This window comes from Lotus japonicus, chromosome 3, assembly GCF_012489685.1.
Source record: "Lotus japonicus ecotype B-129 chromosome 3, LjGifu_v1.2".
Lineage (NCBI taxonomy): Eukaryota > Viridiplantae > Streptophyta > Magnoliopsida > Fabales > Fabaceae > Lotus > Lotus japonicus.
Genome location: NC_080043.1, coordinates 93,810,788 through 93,825,615, shown reverse-complemented (window position 1 = coordinate 93,825,615; position 14,828 = coordinate 93,810,788).

The window sequence follows — 14,828 nt, the reverse complement described above, 5'->3', positions numbered from 1 at the left end:
TTCACTAGTTCAAAATCATATTTCCGATATATTTATCCTTCTCTTAAGCAATTGGAAAAATGTTCAAAAGCACTAAAATACCTTCAAATTATATGAAGCATATTCAAAGCAAACCTCGATCAGATCAGTGTACTACCAAGATCACAACATAATTAAAAGGGAAATGCTCAGGGTCATATATGTTGCCATGTGGTAAGATTGAATTTACTAAGGATGACTTTGAATTATGTGAAGTCGATATATATATATATATAGGGAGCATATCAGGTGAGAGGAGTGGTTTATGGTGAGAGGTGAGAGCACTCAATAATAACCCTTAGATGGTTTTGAATGGTTAGGATTTAATCTATTTAAATGCACTCCACGTGACACCCAAAACCCCAATTTATAATTCTCACGCGCATCTTCCTCTGTGTTGTATCTTTCTTTCTCACGCACCTGATGCTGTCTTTCTCCATTCCGCCATTGATGCTGCTCTCTTCCCTATTTCAAACACAAGTACATGACCCATCACTGAAAGGTGCCAAATTAAAAGATCTCATCCTTCACTGGCAAACTTAGGGATTTCTCATCAAAATCCCCAATTTCTCTTCTCATCTATAAATCCTGTTGCCACATGGATTAATTCAATTTTGAGAAAAACAATTCAACTAAGAAGCAATTGCTAGTCAATGTAGCAAAATCGACAACTGTCTGTATGTGGTAAAATGGGGCTAGATGGCTTTGTTGATTGATTGGGATGGCGCAATAATTAGGAATCTTTCATTTCTAAGCATGAAGGCATCATGATTTTGAGGAAATTGTTCAATGGCATAGGGGAGGAGAGAACGAAGGCAAGGACAGATGGGTGGCCATAAACAGGTTAACGCCGAGAGAAAGGAACCAGAGGAAGAAGATGCGCGTGGGATTAAAAACTGGGGTTTGGAGTATCACGTGGGAATATACTAAATGAGATTAAATCCTGACCATTTAAAATTATCTAATGACTATTATTAATTGTTCTCATCTCTCACCATAAACCACTCCTCTCACCTGATATGCTCCATATATATATATATATATATGTGTGTCATGAAAATGAAGTTTCCTTTCCTTCAATCCTTTGTTAAATATCGTTTAACATCAATTCACACTAATGATTATGTCTTGATTTGTTTGGTGAAATATATGAACAGAAACTTAAAGCTACTCGTTATGAATATATCAAAAGGAAAATGTTATAATTCAACTAGTATCAAAAATGATAAATGTACGTTTGTTAACAGCTCCAGCCTATGAACCAGTCATCTGTGAAACCTTTTTCAGCATAAACTTAAATAGCCCTTATTTGCTGTCACTTCGTTCTCAACCTTCTCTGCACATTTTTTGTCTGCCAATTAATGGAGACAAATGTACTCGAACAAACCAAAAATAGCTCCTTCAGCCTACGGACAATTAATTTGTGTTTGGTTGAGTGGAAAAAGTGAAAAGAGAGAAAATGAGGATACAGAAAAATAGTGAGAGAAAAATTAATAGATTGTATATATAGTAGAAATAGAGAAAAGAGACAGCAAATGATGTGAATCTTATGTATTTAATTTAGTTTGGTTGAAATTAAGAGAGATGATACTAACACATTTTTTAAATACGATTTTTAACCCACTTCATGTGATTGGTTTATGTTTTAAAAAGTCTAACACATTTGAACCACATTTTTTAAAATGAATCAATCACATGAATTCACTACTTTTTTTTTTAACCTGAACACTTATATAAAGAGAATTCATTCGTTTAAGATGTCGATTAGAGCTATTGATGACATGTTGATTCTTTAAGTAAGCAAACCTACCAATTGAAATCCCAACATTAATCTCTTAAATCCAAACAATTTCAAAATGAGCATTGATAAAAGGCATTTTCTCTGGTACAAGCAAATTTTTTTTTGGTTAAATACATGAGTGACATGTACCAGTAGAAAAATTACACTTGGATTATTTATTAATAATATTGTGGACTTCTTGAAACTCTGAATCAACCCTGTAGGTTTATTGTAATTATAAACTAACCTTAGAACCTTCTATTTTTTCAATTCAGTCCTTAGGTGAAAAAATTGGATGTTGAATTAATCTTTTCAACTTTTTTTCACCTTTTCATAAACATTTGTTCACTTCAACTTAAAATCGATTCCTGAATCTCCAATCTCTTATTCAACCTCATATAACCAAACCTTCTCCTCTGCGATTCTTCCTCACCCTATCATCGTCGCACTGCAGTGCCTGTTCACCGACATGGTCGAAGAATTGGGCACCGCCAAGTTGCTCGGCGGTGGCTAGATCTGGTGGGTTCACCTCTCCTCCTCTTCTACTTGTTCTCCTTCTGCATCTGGTAGTGGCGAGATCTCGGCCGCTGTCAAAGATGGATTTGAGAGGATGAGGGTTTTGTTCCGGCTTGGTGGTGCAGGTCATGGTCTGAGTCCTTCTACGTTTCTATCTTTTCCCTACTCCACTTTTCAATCTGGGTTTTTTTCGTTTCTTTTTTCTCCACTCTTCAATCTGGGATTTCCCCCTTTTCTTTCTTCTCCACTCGTCAATCTGGCTTTTTCCCCTTTTGCTTTCTTCTTCACTCTTCAAACTGGTGTTTTAACATATTGTTGCAGATTTTGGTGTGTTTGTTGGAATGCATATGTTGTTAAAACCCAGATTTGGGGACAAAATCACGTTAAACCAGAGGAATGGGGGTGCTGAGTTATTTTGCTTCTGGGTATAATTTACCAGTGGTAAAGTTTTACATACATAATTATTAAAAAAAAGATGAGGGTATATTTAGTAAGCTAAAATTCAGTTGGGTTACAACGTAAATAATCTAAAAAAATCTAGTGAGCACTTGTAATATTAAGTGTTTATACATTATTGGTACACCTCACTCCTGCAGTTTACACTCGTTTAAATTTATGGGCACCCAAGTATGCACCTTCTAAGACAGTCTTATGGTTCTGACTCCAAATTTGATGAGTTTCACATGTATTTCAATCAATAAGAGGTACGCCCTTCATTCTTTATTATAACTCATTTTGTGTGATTTTTTTTAAATATAAGTCATTTTCTAATAACTATAAAGTATTAAATAATTTCCCTCAAATTTGTACCATATTTAATATGAAAAAGATAATGAGAAATAAATTCATGAGAAATTAAGCTGATATTTAAAGTAGACGGAAAAAATTATTGAATTTACAAGTTTTTAAATAAGAGTAATTTATAAATGTTAACAAAATCTGAAAATTGAAAACCAATAAGTAGCCAATAGTTATAAAAAATCTGAATTCCAAAATCTGAAGTCCAAAAGATGTCAAGTGGTGACAACTTGAATCAATATGCAAGAAAATGTTCCATCTTGATTGCGGATATCCAACAGGCAACAGTACTTCTTCTATGCGTGAAGTCACTGGACCACTTCGTTTCACCAAAAGTCCAAAATAGGCAAGATATGTTGGGCAGGCAAGTTGGAGATTTGTACACAAATTGAGAGTAATGAATTATGATGAGAGTAAAGTAGTAAACACCTATTTTATCCTTAATTTTGATACAGTTTTCATGTAAATCCTTACATTTAGCGAATAGAAATATAAAAATAAAGATCATCCATGCATCTATGTTTTCACAATCACAGTAGTTCTTAATTTATCTTTTTATCAGTCATATTAGTGATTGTTTTGTTTTCGGTACATAATTATTTAATTAGGTTGTATTATTCTATTATATTGTGAGTGAATTAAAATTTAAAAGATAAAATGGTTATGTATAATTGGATCTTATGTTGTTCATCCATAATGAAATTATTCTTCTCTCATTGTCTCAGATGGCATTGCACGATTCTTTTTATAGGCAAATGTTTATTATTAGTAATATTAGTCAATTAGTTTTTTCACAAGAGTTTGAACTCTAACATTTCACTCTTCATTCCCTCCTTAACCCTCATGCTATCGAACTCTTACCACTTGATCCTGATTGACTTTTTTGGTGTGCGGAGCTTTATGGACACGACTAGGAGTCACTACCCAAAAAATCACCTTTGGTGGCAGTTCTGTTGCTTTTAAGGTAGCGGTTGGGAACCGCAACTATGCGAGCCACTACGAAAAACGTGGTTAGTAGTTCCCTTAACCGTTGTCGTTGATATCCTATGGTAGCAGTTACTAACTAAGATCATTACGATTTTAACCGAAACCTATCTCCTCTAAAACCACTACCTATGGCTTATCAAACCGCTACCGTTCGGATCCTATGGTTGTTGTTCGAACTGCTATCGGTGTACCTGGGAAAGACATTAATGCTCAAGCCAATTAATGAGAAATAAAGATAGAATATTTCAAACTAAGAAAAATTTGGAGTTTTGCATAATGAGCAAAATGTTGTATAAATAAACGATCATACATGTTTATAGGCCCGGAGGCTACCATATTGTCTCTACAAAGCTCTTGGAAGCCATATAGTTAATCTTTCGAGCGTAAGTTTGCTTGTCGGCAACCTTGCTTGTTGGTTATTTAAATGGTCGTCTTGCATCGACCGATCGACCTTAGTAAGGGGCCAGACATTCCTTGTTTGTGTCATTTTTAGTTTACTTGTATGGTACTCGCTTAGCTATATATTATCTTTAAACCAACTGAGACGCTTTTGTGCCTCTTAACCTTTTGAACTACTTAAACATATGTGAAGCTCTTTTAGAAAAAAACACTAATATACATAATTGTTTTACCCTTGTTCGATAAAAAAAAACTCAATTACTACTCATATTTTTAATATTTTCTTAGTTTTATTAATATGATAGTTAAATTCTCTCAACTTCCTATTTTTCAGACCATGTGCTATGTTGTAATTTGATAAACAGTAAAATTATTATGTATAGAAATGTATCTGAATTTTATCAAATAACTAATTAGATTCTTATTAATTTAGTAAGACCTAACATGATCCTCAAGAAATATATTAATTAATTTCATTCATGTATATTCATGGTTAGGTTTACAAAATACTAGAATTTAATTACTGTGCATTAAGAGTGTGGAATTTTTTTATATAATTATTCAATTAGAATTCATTTATTTTATCATGTCATAATTAAATTTAAATTTTAAAATACTTAAATGAAAAATTTAATTAGATGCATGTGTAATTTTTTTACATTGTAAATGTATAGTGGAGTATTAATTAAATCCAATTATGCAATAGTAAAATTGAAACAAAAGGAAAAAGGTAAAATAGATGTGTTGTGGGCAGAGAGGTTGAGTTTTGTGAAAGGGATAGATGGTTGACTGAGAAAAGACTACATGGGATACACAGGATTTTATGACTTCACTCATACCAATCAGCATCACCTAAATCCAAGCAACCACTACCTAACAACATGGGCATCTATTCTTATCATCCACACATTATCATATCCTTTCCCTTCTCATCTCCACCATTCTTATCATCCACACAGTATCATATGCTACTTCAATTAGCCCCTATTTATTTCCCCTTTTTAAAAAATAGTTTTCAGTTTTTCCCAATTCTTATCTCAATCTCCTCATTATTTAATCACAGACATCTTACCAAACTTTGTCAACTTTTCCTACCAGCTACATTTTTGCTATCTTGCGCATATGGATCATTGTGCCATGCTTCTGTACCAGTCACTATCACAGTTTGGTACGCCCAGGCCCAGTTATGGCCCAAGTGAAATTAATTGAGCTCCTCTAGCACGACCTAACAGGTATTATTAATAGAGCTCCTCTTGCATGACCTAAAACTTTCTCATTCAATCTTTTGATGTATCATAATTTTTCTCTTTTATTTCCATATCTCTTTTGATGTGTGGGTGGAATGAGTGTAGATCCATTATTATTAAATTATTATAGACTTTAAAATTGAAAAAAAAACAAGGAAAAATTATCACCACTTAATTGTAAGCCTATACCAAAAAAGCAATAAGAACCTAGAGGTGCAGGGAAGTCTTGGTCTTTCCCAATTTAACAAATAAATAACCATACATATATACCAACCAAAAAGTGGTGAAAAAATATGCTATTTGATCCAATTAGTATAATCCAAAAGAACAAAGTGTTGAAAAAAGAAGAGGCTATTTGATCAAACTAGTATAATCCAAAAACAATGCTATTTGTTCCATTTTACGACATTCCAATGCCTTAACATTGAAAATCACCGTTTTCAATGTGTTTTTTGTCAAAGTAAGAAAATAGTAGTCCTGTTAATTGAAAGTTGATTTACAATTTTTTCTTACTTTTTTTACAAACACACTCTAAGAATTTTTTCAAACTAGAACATTATTTGTCATTCTTAATTACAATTGACCAGGCATGGAAGGGTTGGGATGTTCTTTTCAGTCTCTGACATGCGTTTTGAATTGGCAACTTGTGAATTGCTCCCAAACTTGGAGTGTTTCATTGCTCTGGAAAGGAACAGGAGCTGAGAAAACCCACTGCTAGTATTTAATGATATGGAGGATAATAATCCAATTTGCCCAACTGACCCTAGAGAGAAATCAGAAAAAAATTATGGTAACCAATTGGTAGAAGGTGAAGTTAGAGATCAAATTGCAACGAGGCGTGTAGGGTATTAGGTCTGACTCTGATGGTCCTCAGTTATGGCTCTGTCCCATCCATGTCTTGGAAATAAATGAAGATATATATAGTCTTGCTTTTTGTGAATCACGAAATTATAATTTGCTACAATTCAACTCCTCAACTTTTAAAATATTATTAAAATTATTTCTGTTTATTTTATTCATATCAATAATTTACCTTTCTGATTAATTAAAAGCTTACAAATATTAAATATCGTAATTAATTACATTCGATGATGATTTTTTTTTTGAATGTTACAGTCTATTATTATTATTCCTAAATGACAACTCAAGTGGTAAGAGGTAGGAACATAATGGTTGGGTGAGATGAAGAATTCAGGGTTCAAATCATGAGGAGGACTAATAATTTACTAACATTACTAATAACTAACATTTATCTATAAAAAAACAGTCTATTATGATTAAATGTGATAACAGTTCGTTTGAGATTTTTTTTTACCGTATAAAAAGTATTAATATTTAAATTGCAAGAAAATTTTATTTGTATGTTCCAATATAAATATTAACAAGTATACCAAATCTCTTTACATAGTAATATGAAAACTTAATTACATATTTGATCCCGCATATAGTTTTTTCACAATTTTGATCTCTGACAAAAATCAATTGCATTACACATCCTCACAAATACCTCTATTTGCAGAATTGGTTTCCATCCATCTTCCATCCAATAACTAACGAGAAACTTACGTGACATTTTATTTCATAATATTTTAATTTAAAAAAACTAATTTTCTTAATTGAATCAAGTTTCGTCCATTGCAATTTTGGTCCCTCTCCTCAGTCATGAAAAAAGTATATGTGGGAGACCAAATGTGCAATTAAACCTAATATAAATAAGACCATATCAATAAGAATTTGTGGTGTTTAATATCAATATAGCTAGCATCATATTGATTGAACGAGTTGAGAATCGTGATAAGCTTTCAACGTAGTAGCGCTACAACGTTCAAACGTTAATTAGTAGCTCCCTAGCACTCACCGCTATTAGGGTTGACAATGGGCCCTGTGCGTGCGGGTTTGGCCATTCTTCCACCCAAACTCAAACTTAACACCCAAACTCAAACCCAAACCCAAACCCAAATTCAATATGGGTGCAAAAGTTAAGCCCAAATCTAAACCCTTGGATTTCGGGTTACACGAACCCAAACCCAAAACTCAAACCCAATGTGAGCACCGAACCGACAAAAAACCCAAAAAATCGACCTGGAAGCAACATGTACATGATAAAGGTTTTTTCCTCGTTGTTTGTACTGCTTTTGGCTAAACCTTTATGATTCAATCATAGTAAAGCAGATACGGGTTTATCGTCCTCAAGGATTGTGTGAACATTAGTTCCACCAGTTAAACATTGATCTGAGCGGATACAAAGATGTTGGATAAATTATTTTTGTGGTTTTTGAATATAAAAGAAAACAGTAAAAGAAGATTTACTGAGGTAACAAAGAAGAAAACATATTTAGAATGCATTTTCACATAATCCTCTAATTGCTTTCAACTCAAACACGTTTGTAATGGTTCATTTCATTTATGATGCCGAGAGCTATCCACCTAACTATCCCTAGCTTAGGCGAATCTATCAATTAGAATTTCTAGACGTAATCCCTTACCATCTAGAAAACCCAAAAGGAATAATATAGCTCAAGTTCTCTCCCAAAGACATTCCCAATGACCAATTCATCCTAAGACAAGGTACCCTAGGCTTGCAAGTCTCCGTTGTCACTCCAGAAACTCTTGTTAGAACTCAGAACCTCACCTGTCACGTGGAAATCCACTATTGCTCCTACCCAAGATATTCTCACCCTAAGACAACTAGTTCACTGAGTGATTTTTCTCTTTAACCGGACCCGCAATTATCTCCCGATCTCATGCTAGTCCATAGGAATCTAACACAAACCAATCAATACTTGAAGCGAAGAAAGTAAAACTTTAACACACAAATTGTGACCTAAGACATAGGCGTTCTACCTTTACTGAACTGAGCACGCACTAATTCATATCAACCTTCCGATCTATTTATAAATTAGTGGAACTCTTTTGATTATCAGTTGATAGGTTAGAAGCATGAAGCATAGAAAGAAACACCATACATGAAATATTTCCATTTACATCAATGAATGAGTTTAGAACAAATCAAAGAATCAAGTTTCAACAAGCTAAATACAAAAATAGAAACAACATATACAAGGGATAAGGAAGAAGAGATGAAACCCAGAAGAACGACGAAGGATCCACGGCGATAGAAGCTTTTCCAAGCTTTCCATCGCCTCCGAGTGGTTGCCACGATCTTCGGCGGTCGCCGCCATGCTCTGGAGCTTCAATCCATCAATCCTAAACCCAGGGACCTCTCCTCCATGAAGCCCAAGCTCCCTTGATATGTTTTGGTGCCAAAATTGAGAGGATTTCGAAGAGAATAGGAGAGATACTTCAAAAATCTGATTTATGGCCTCTTATATGTGTTTGAGGAGGCCACAGGGTGCTGGGCGCTCATTAGAGGCCGCCGAGCGCCCAGCTTCCTTCAGCTACTTGGGCGCTCAGCGCCCCTTTTTGGGTGCTCAGCGCTCTGCAACTCTAAATAATCAAATTTTCACTTTAAACTTGGATTCTTCATGAATATCTTCCCTGCATCAAAAGTCCAAGTTAAGCTCATGAAATATATAATATTTACATTATTTCTAAGTTAAAACTAAGTACTTACTAAATCAATTACTTTGGGGATAAAATGATAAAAAAATGCAAACATACAAGTCAAATAAGTGCTTAAAATGATATTCAAATATACGTAAAATGAGCACTTATCAGTACACAAGAGAACATTATGAGCATAAACTAATTAAACCTCATCATCATTCCAATACAAAGGAAAAAATATAATTCATGAACATAAGCCTACTTAGTAATTTTAAAGAAAACCCTACTTAGTAACTTTAGTAATATATATAAGGGCTGGTAATTACATGCATAAGGTTTCAGGTTTGGATTTGGGTTTGGGTGCGGGTTTAATCAATCCCACACCTAAACATGTTTTAAAATTTGGGTGAAACCCAAACCCAAACTCAAATCCAAAGAAATCGGGTTGAGCCCCGCGGGTTTGGATTTTCCTGCCATATCTAACCGCTATGTAAAGCATGAAACAATGAATGTCTGATGCGTAAACATTACTTTCTCTACACATCAAAATCACACTAAGTAAGTAAAAGTTCATAGAAAAATGACCAAAATTATTCCATAAAATATTAAATATTAAAACTTACTAAAAATGACAAATAAAAAGTTAAATGAGAAAAAATATGATGTACCGACGGTGTAAAGTTTTTTTACACCGTCAATCAATCAGATTTCAAGGATGTGCCACGTCAATTAATGAACTTAAATAAAAAGAGAAAATTTCTCATATCGTTAAAATTTGATTGGTTGACGGTGTAAAAAAAATTACACTATCGGTGCATAGAAATTAAACTAAATTAAATCAAAAAAATGTACAAAACTAAACTGAAGATTAAAGATTGCACATTCTTAGGCCATGATTAAAGTTGAGAAAAACTTTCGAGAGCTATCTGTGACAGTAAAATACCAATCAAGTTCAAGAGAATTTTTTGCCGAATCACTATGAGACCGACCTAGGGATGATAATTTTGCCCAAACCCATGGGTACCCGCCCGAACCCGATCCGATGTGACGGACAAAACCCGAGTTGACTGGATTTGGGTTTGGGTTTGAGTTTTGCCCGTTAATGTAGCAATTTATGGGTTTGGGTTTGGTATTTGTTAAATCCGTGCACATACCCGCCCAAACCCGAATCCAAAGATACCCATAACATAAAATTTCAAAAAAATTCTCATACATGTATATATTTATAAACTTTGTTCTTAGTATTTGATGATTTATTGTACTTTTGTATGTTTGAGAAAGTCAACTCTAAACTATTGTTGTCTCACTTTGGTGACGGATGATGATGATGATGAATAGTATGTGTTTTTCCTTCTTTCTATGAATTTTACTTTTTTTTTATGAAAGTAGGTTCTGGATCGGATTGCTATTTCACGTAAGGAATGGGTTTGGGTTTGGGTTTCGGGTAAATCTGAAACCCAATAGATTTGGGCATGGATTTTATTTTATTGCCCATAAGGGTTTGTGTTTGGGTTCTGAGATTTGGGTTTGGGCTTGGTAATTGTAAAATTCGTACCCGATCCTACCATTTGCCATCCCTACCGACTATTCTCCCTGGTAACAAATGTTGGACTTTAAGGAATAAAATGCCAAAAGGGGCATAGTAGTAGAAATGAGAATGCTAAGATGAATTCACGTAAGAAATGATGATATATAACAATCTTATAAGGAAATATATTAGGGTGACAACTATTAAAGAGAAGCTTACAGGCAGTGGCAGAGCTTCAAAGAAATAGTTGGGGGAGCTATAATAAATTGTAGGCTTGGTTTTTTTTTTGGAAAGCCAATTAATATTATATATAGCAGCACCAGATGTGCTAAAAGAAGTGCTCATACAAAACAAAAACAAAAAGAAACAAAAACCAAAAAGTGAAAAAGAAAGAGCAACAGAGCAAGAGCAAAAACAGAGGTGCTCAAAAGAAAAACCCAATATTCCCCAAAAGATTTGAGAAATGTTGGGGGAGCCAGGGCTCCTCTATGTCATGAGGAAGCTCCGCCACTCTTACAGGAAACTCCTTAATATGGTACATACATATACAGAAGAAAATGTTTGGAGGTACCTGCAGTAAAAATAATTGATAACATAATTTTTAATTATGTGTGAAAAGGGGCAGAATGAGGCCAAGAACGTTGGAAGATTAAAAATGGCCTTATTATTAATAATTCTCGCAAAATTTAGTTTTTATCGAGTTTGATTAGATACTGTAATCCATATAGCAGATTTTTTTTGTTTAAATCAGTGATATAAGTTTCTCTTTTCACAACAAGAAATTCAGAGATTAGCCTCCAAACATTTCCTAACAAATTTCTAGCAAATTCGTAGCAACTGGCGTTTAGCTAAAAACTAGCGTCTGGCTACCAGATAGTTGATAGTCTGATTTGAGTGGCTGATTGGCTTCCAAATATTTATCTAGTTAAATGGAGGCAAATTAGAAAAGTTTCCTAGCTATTTGCTGGTTAAAGTCAAGCCATATATTATAATATTTTTTATTTTACCGGTTATTAACTATGAATATTCACAGCTATTTCGCAGCTAATTGGCAGGAAATTATTGTGAGCAATTTGGCCGCTAATACACAGCTATTTGTAATTTAAATGATAGATGATTAACAACTAATTTCATACTCATTCTATTGTAATAATATTCTTATTTAAATATATAATCAATAGCTATGCTCAATTTAATTTTAATTATTCTGTAAGTAATGCAACTTAATATGTTTTTTTAGTTTTTATTTATGATTACTTGGAATATTATTTTTCTCTTGTATTTTTTTTTCAAGGATAAGGAAAAAAAAAAGAAACAATACAAAGATTGTAACTTAGATGGAAACTGAGAAGCCAAAAAAAGATATGGATATTCAAATTAAGTTTAAATACCAATTATCAAATTAAACATTACTAATTATACATTAAATTAAATCACCAGGTACAGAGAGAACGAGAGAAATCAGACGAGAGAACGCGAGAGTGAGGGATTTGGGTTGGGAAAAATGTTTTCAATTTTAAGTGTATTTTAACGTTATTTGAAAATTAGAAGTAAAAAATAGGTTGGTTAACCTCTATTTTATCTGGACAAAAACTAGTAGTTATATTTGCAGGCTAATATGCTAAATTCTTGTAGTGTTTTACAACTTTAATAACGTTTTTCAAATAGGTAATTGAGATGTGAATGTACAGTAAATCCAAACACTATCATAATCATAAAAGAAAATGTAATTAAATGTCCAATTAGTTATCGATCGAGACTAAGATAAGCTCAAATAAATAAAGAGAACCGTTTATTGTCGTTTTACACATTTAATAATTATTGCATAAATTACCAATATAGCCATGGTGCACCGATGGATCAGTTTGAAACTTGCCCACCCTAGTGGACACCATTAATATTATGTGGAGTTGATGCAAATCTTGACTAAGGTTAGAGAAGTGTGGGACCCAGTGGTGAATAACGGTGGTTGAGAGAGGACCCACCGCCGCAGCAATGCACATGTGTATACGTTGGACGGCTACCAACTACAGCTCCATAACATGTCATACATGGTTTGGTAGCGTTCAGGGGCCCAAAAGGCCAAAACAAAACATTTCTAGATTAATAGAATTTTTTTTTACTTAGACTGTTAGACATGTGTTTTTATCCATATAAATTTCATTTTATTCACAAAAATATGAATTTCATTGTAATTTCCATAAAAAAAATTATGAGTAAAATATATATACTCACTCCCTTAACATTTGCAAGAATAATAATACTTATCTAAAATCTACACTCCATCTCATTTTATATAAAAAATAAAATTTAGTTATGGAAAAAAAATCGTCACTAATTAATAAATTTTTTATAAATTTATGTATATACACTATCATACATTAATTTATACTAAATTAAATTTTAAAAAACCATCCACTACACCTCACTTGTTTATTTCTCCACATGACCACATGTAACAAGAAAAACCTGTACAATAATAACACAGCATTCAATTCCCATACAGTAATTAACAATTCCAAAATAATCAATAGCGAATGACTAATATAATTGGATAAGGAAATTTATGTGTTAGGTAAACTCATACATGGGTATCTTATCCTGGTCTCTTCGAACTTTCTTAATCATGTGCCGATGTTGCATCACATGGAGAAAAGAAAGTTTATCTTAAAATAAATCTGGAAAATTATGCGCTTAGTGATGATGAGGTCAAACTCAAAGTGAATGGACAATATAATTAGTACACACAAAATTGTCCTATATATGTGCTCCATGCTATATCTAAATCTCCCTCTCTTAAATTTAGTACACACAACTTGCTCAGTGCCAAACCCACTTAATTAATTTCAGCATGGAGAGATTGATAGATGCCCAATTCCCATGTTAATATCGCTCTTTTGTTTGTTAATTAATTAATTAATTCTATATGCATGAAAGGATAGTATCCCTGCTTCTTGGTACTAGCCATGAGGGAAGGCCTCAAGTCTTGCCCAACTCTTTTCCATATGATACGAGAAGCGCATGTTGTTTGCTCCCCTACCAAAACCTAATAAACCATTAAAGTAAACCAAATTTAGCATTTTAATTAAAGTAAACAACCTTACTAGGACTTTGATGCAACACGGGTATAAAAACTTGGACTATGTTATTTCAAAATGAGGTGAAAGGCAGCTTATGAATATGTATTAGTGAACCACTATTTTGTTTATCTCAAGTTATTGTGGATTTATCCGGGTAGATGTTTTTCTTGTAACTTTATTGATGTGATTTCTTTGGTAAAATAATTAAAATAAACCATAAGAGTTGTTCTTTTCGCGTCGGCTTTTTCTAATAGTGTCAGTTGTGGTGACAAACGCTAAAATAATTGTTAAATATAGCTTTTCTTTATTCTTTACCTGTGTAACTTCTTTTATAGTTTTCTTTATTTAAAAATAAAACAACTACCTTTCAAGACTAGTACTAATTAACACCGAATTCCAAAAGATGATAAAGTTTTATTACTTGACAATGATCGTTACATTTTCGGTTGTCTAAATTGATTTACTTGGAACCTTGTTTTGAAACCATCGAACCATGATATATACTAACGCTGAATTAGATGTAGCGTCGGTTTTTTCATCATCATTGCCAACATTAGTCAGCATTCTTCTTATTGTGTTTCATACCAATGCTTTTTTTATAAGTCATGTATATATATTGAAATGAAATACAATGAGTACTTTAACCTTATACAAGTAAAAATCTAAGGAAAAAGACTAAAAGCAACATAAAAATAATCTTTTTATTCACTTTTTATCTTCAAATTTATGCTAACATCCGTTTTACAATGGTGTTTGTAGTTCTTCAAACCTATCCTTAAAAGTTAAAACTGTGATCATGTTCTAATGCTATTTGAGTTCTGTAGCATAAAGTGACTTTTAATTATGTTGGTTTCAACTTTATCTCAAAGATCCTATATGAGCCAGCAAGTTGCCGTTTCATCACAAAAAGGTGTATATGGATTAGAGAAATTAGTAACAAGTGGGGGAAAGCACAAAAAGAACAAAAA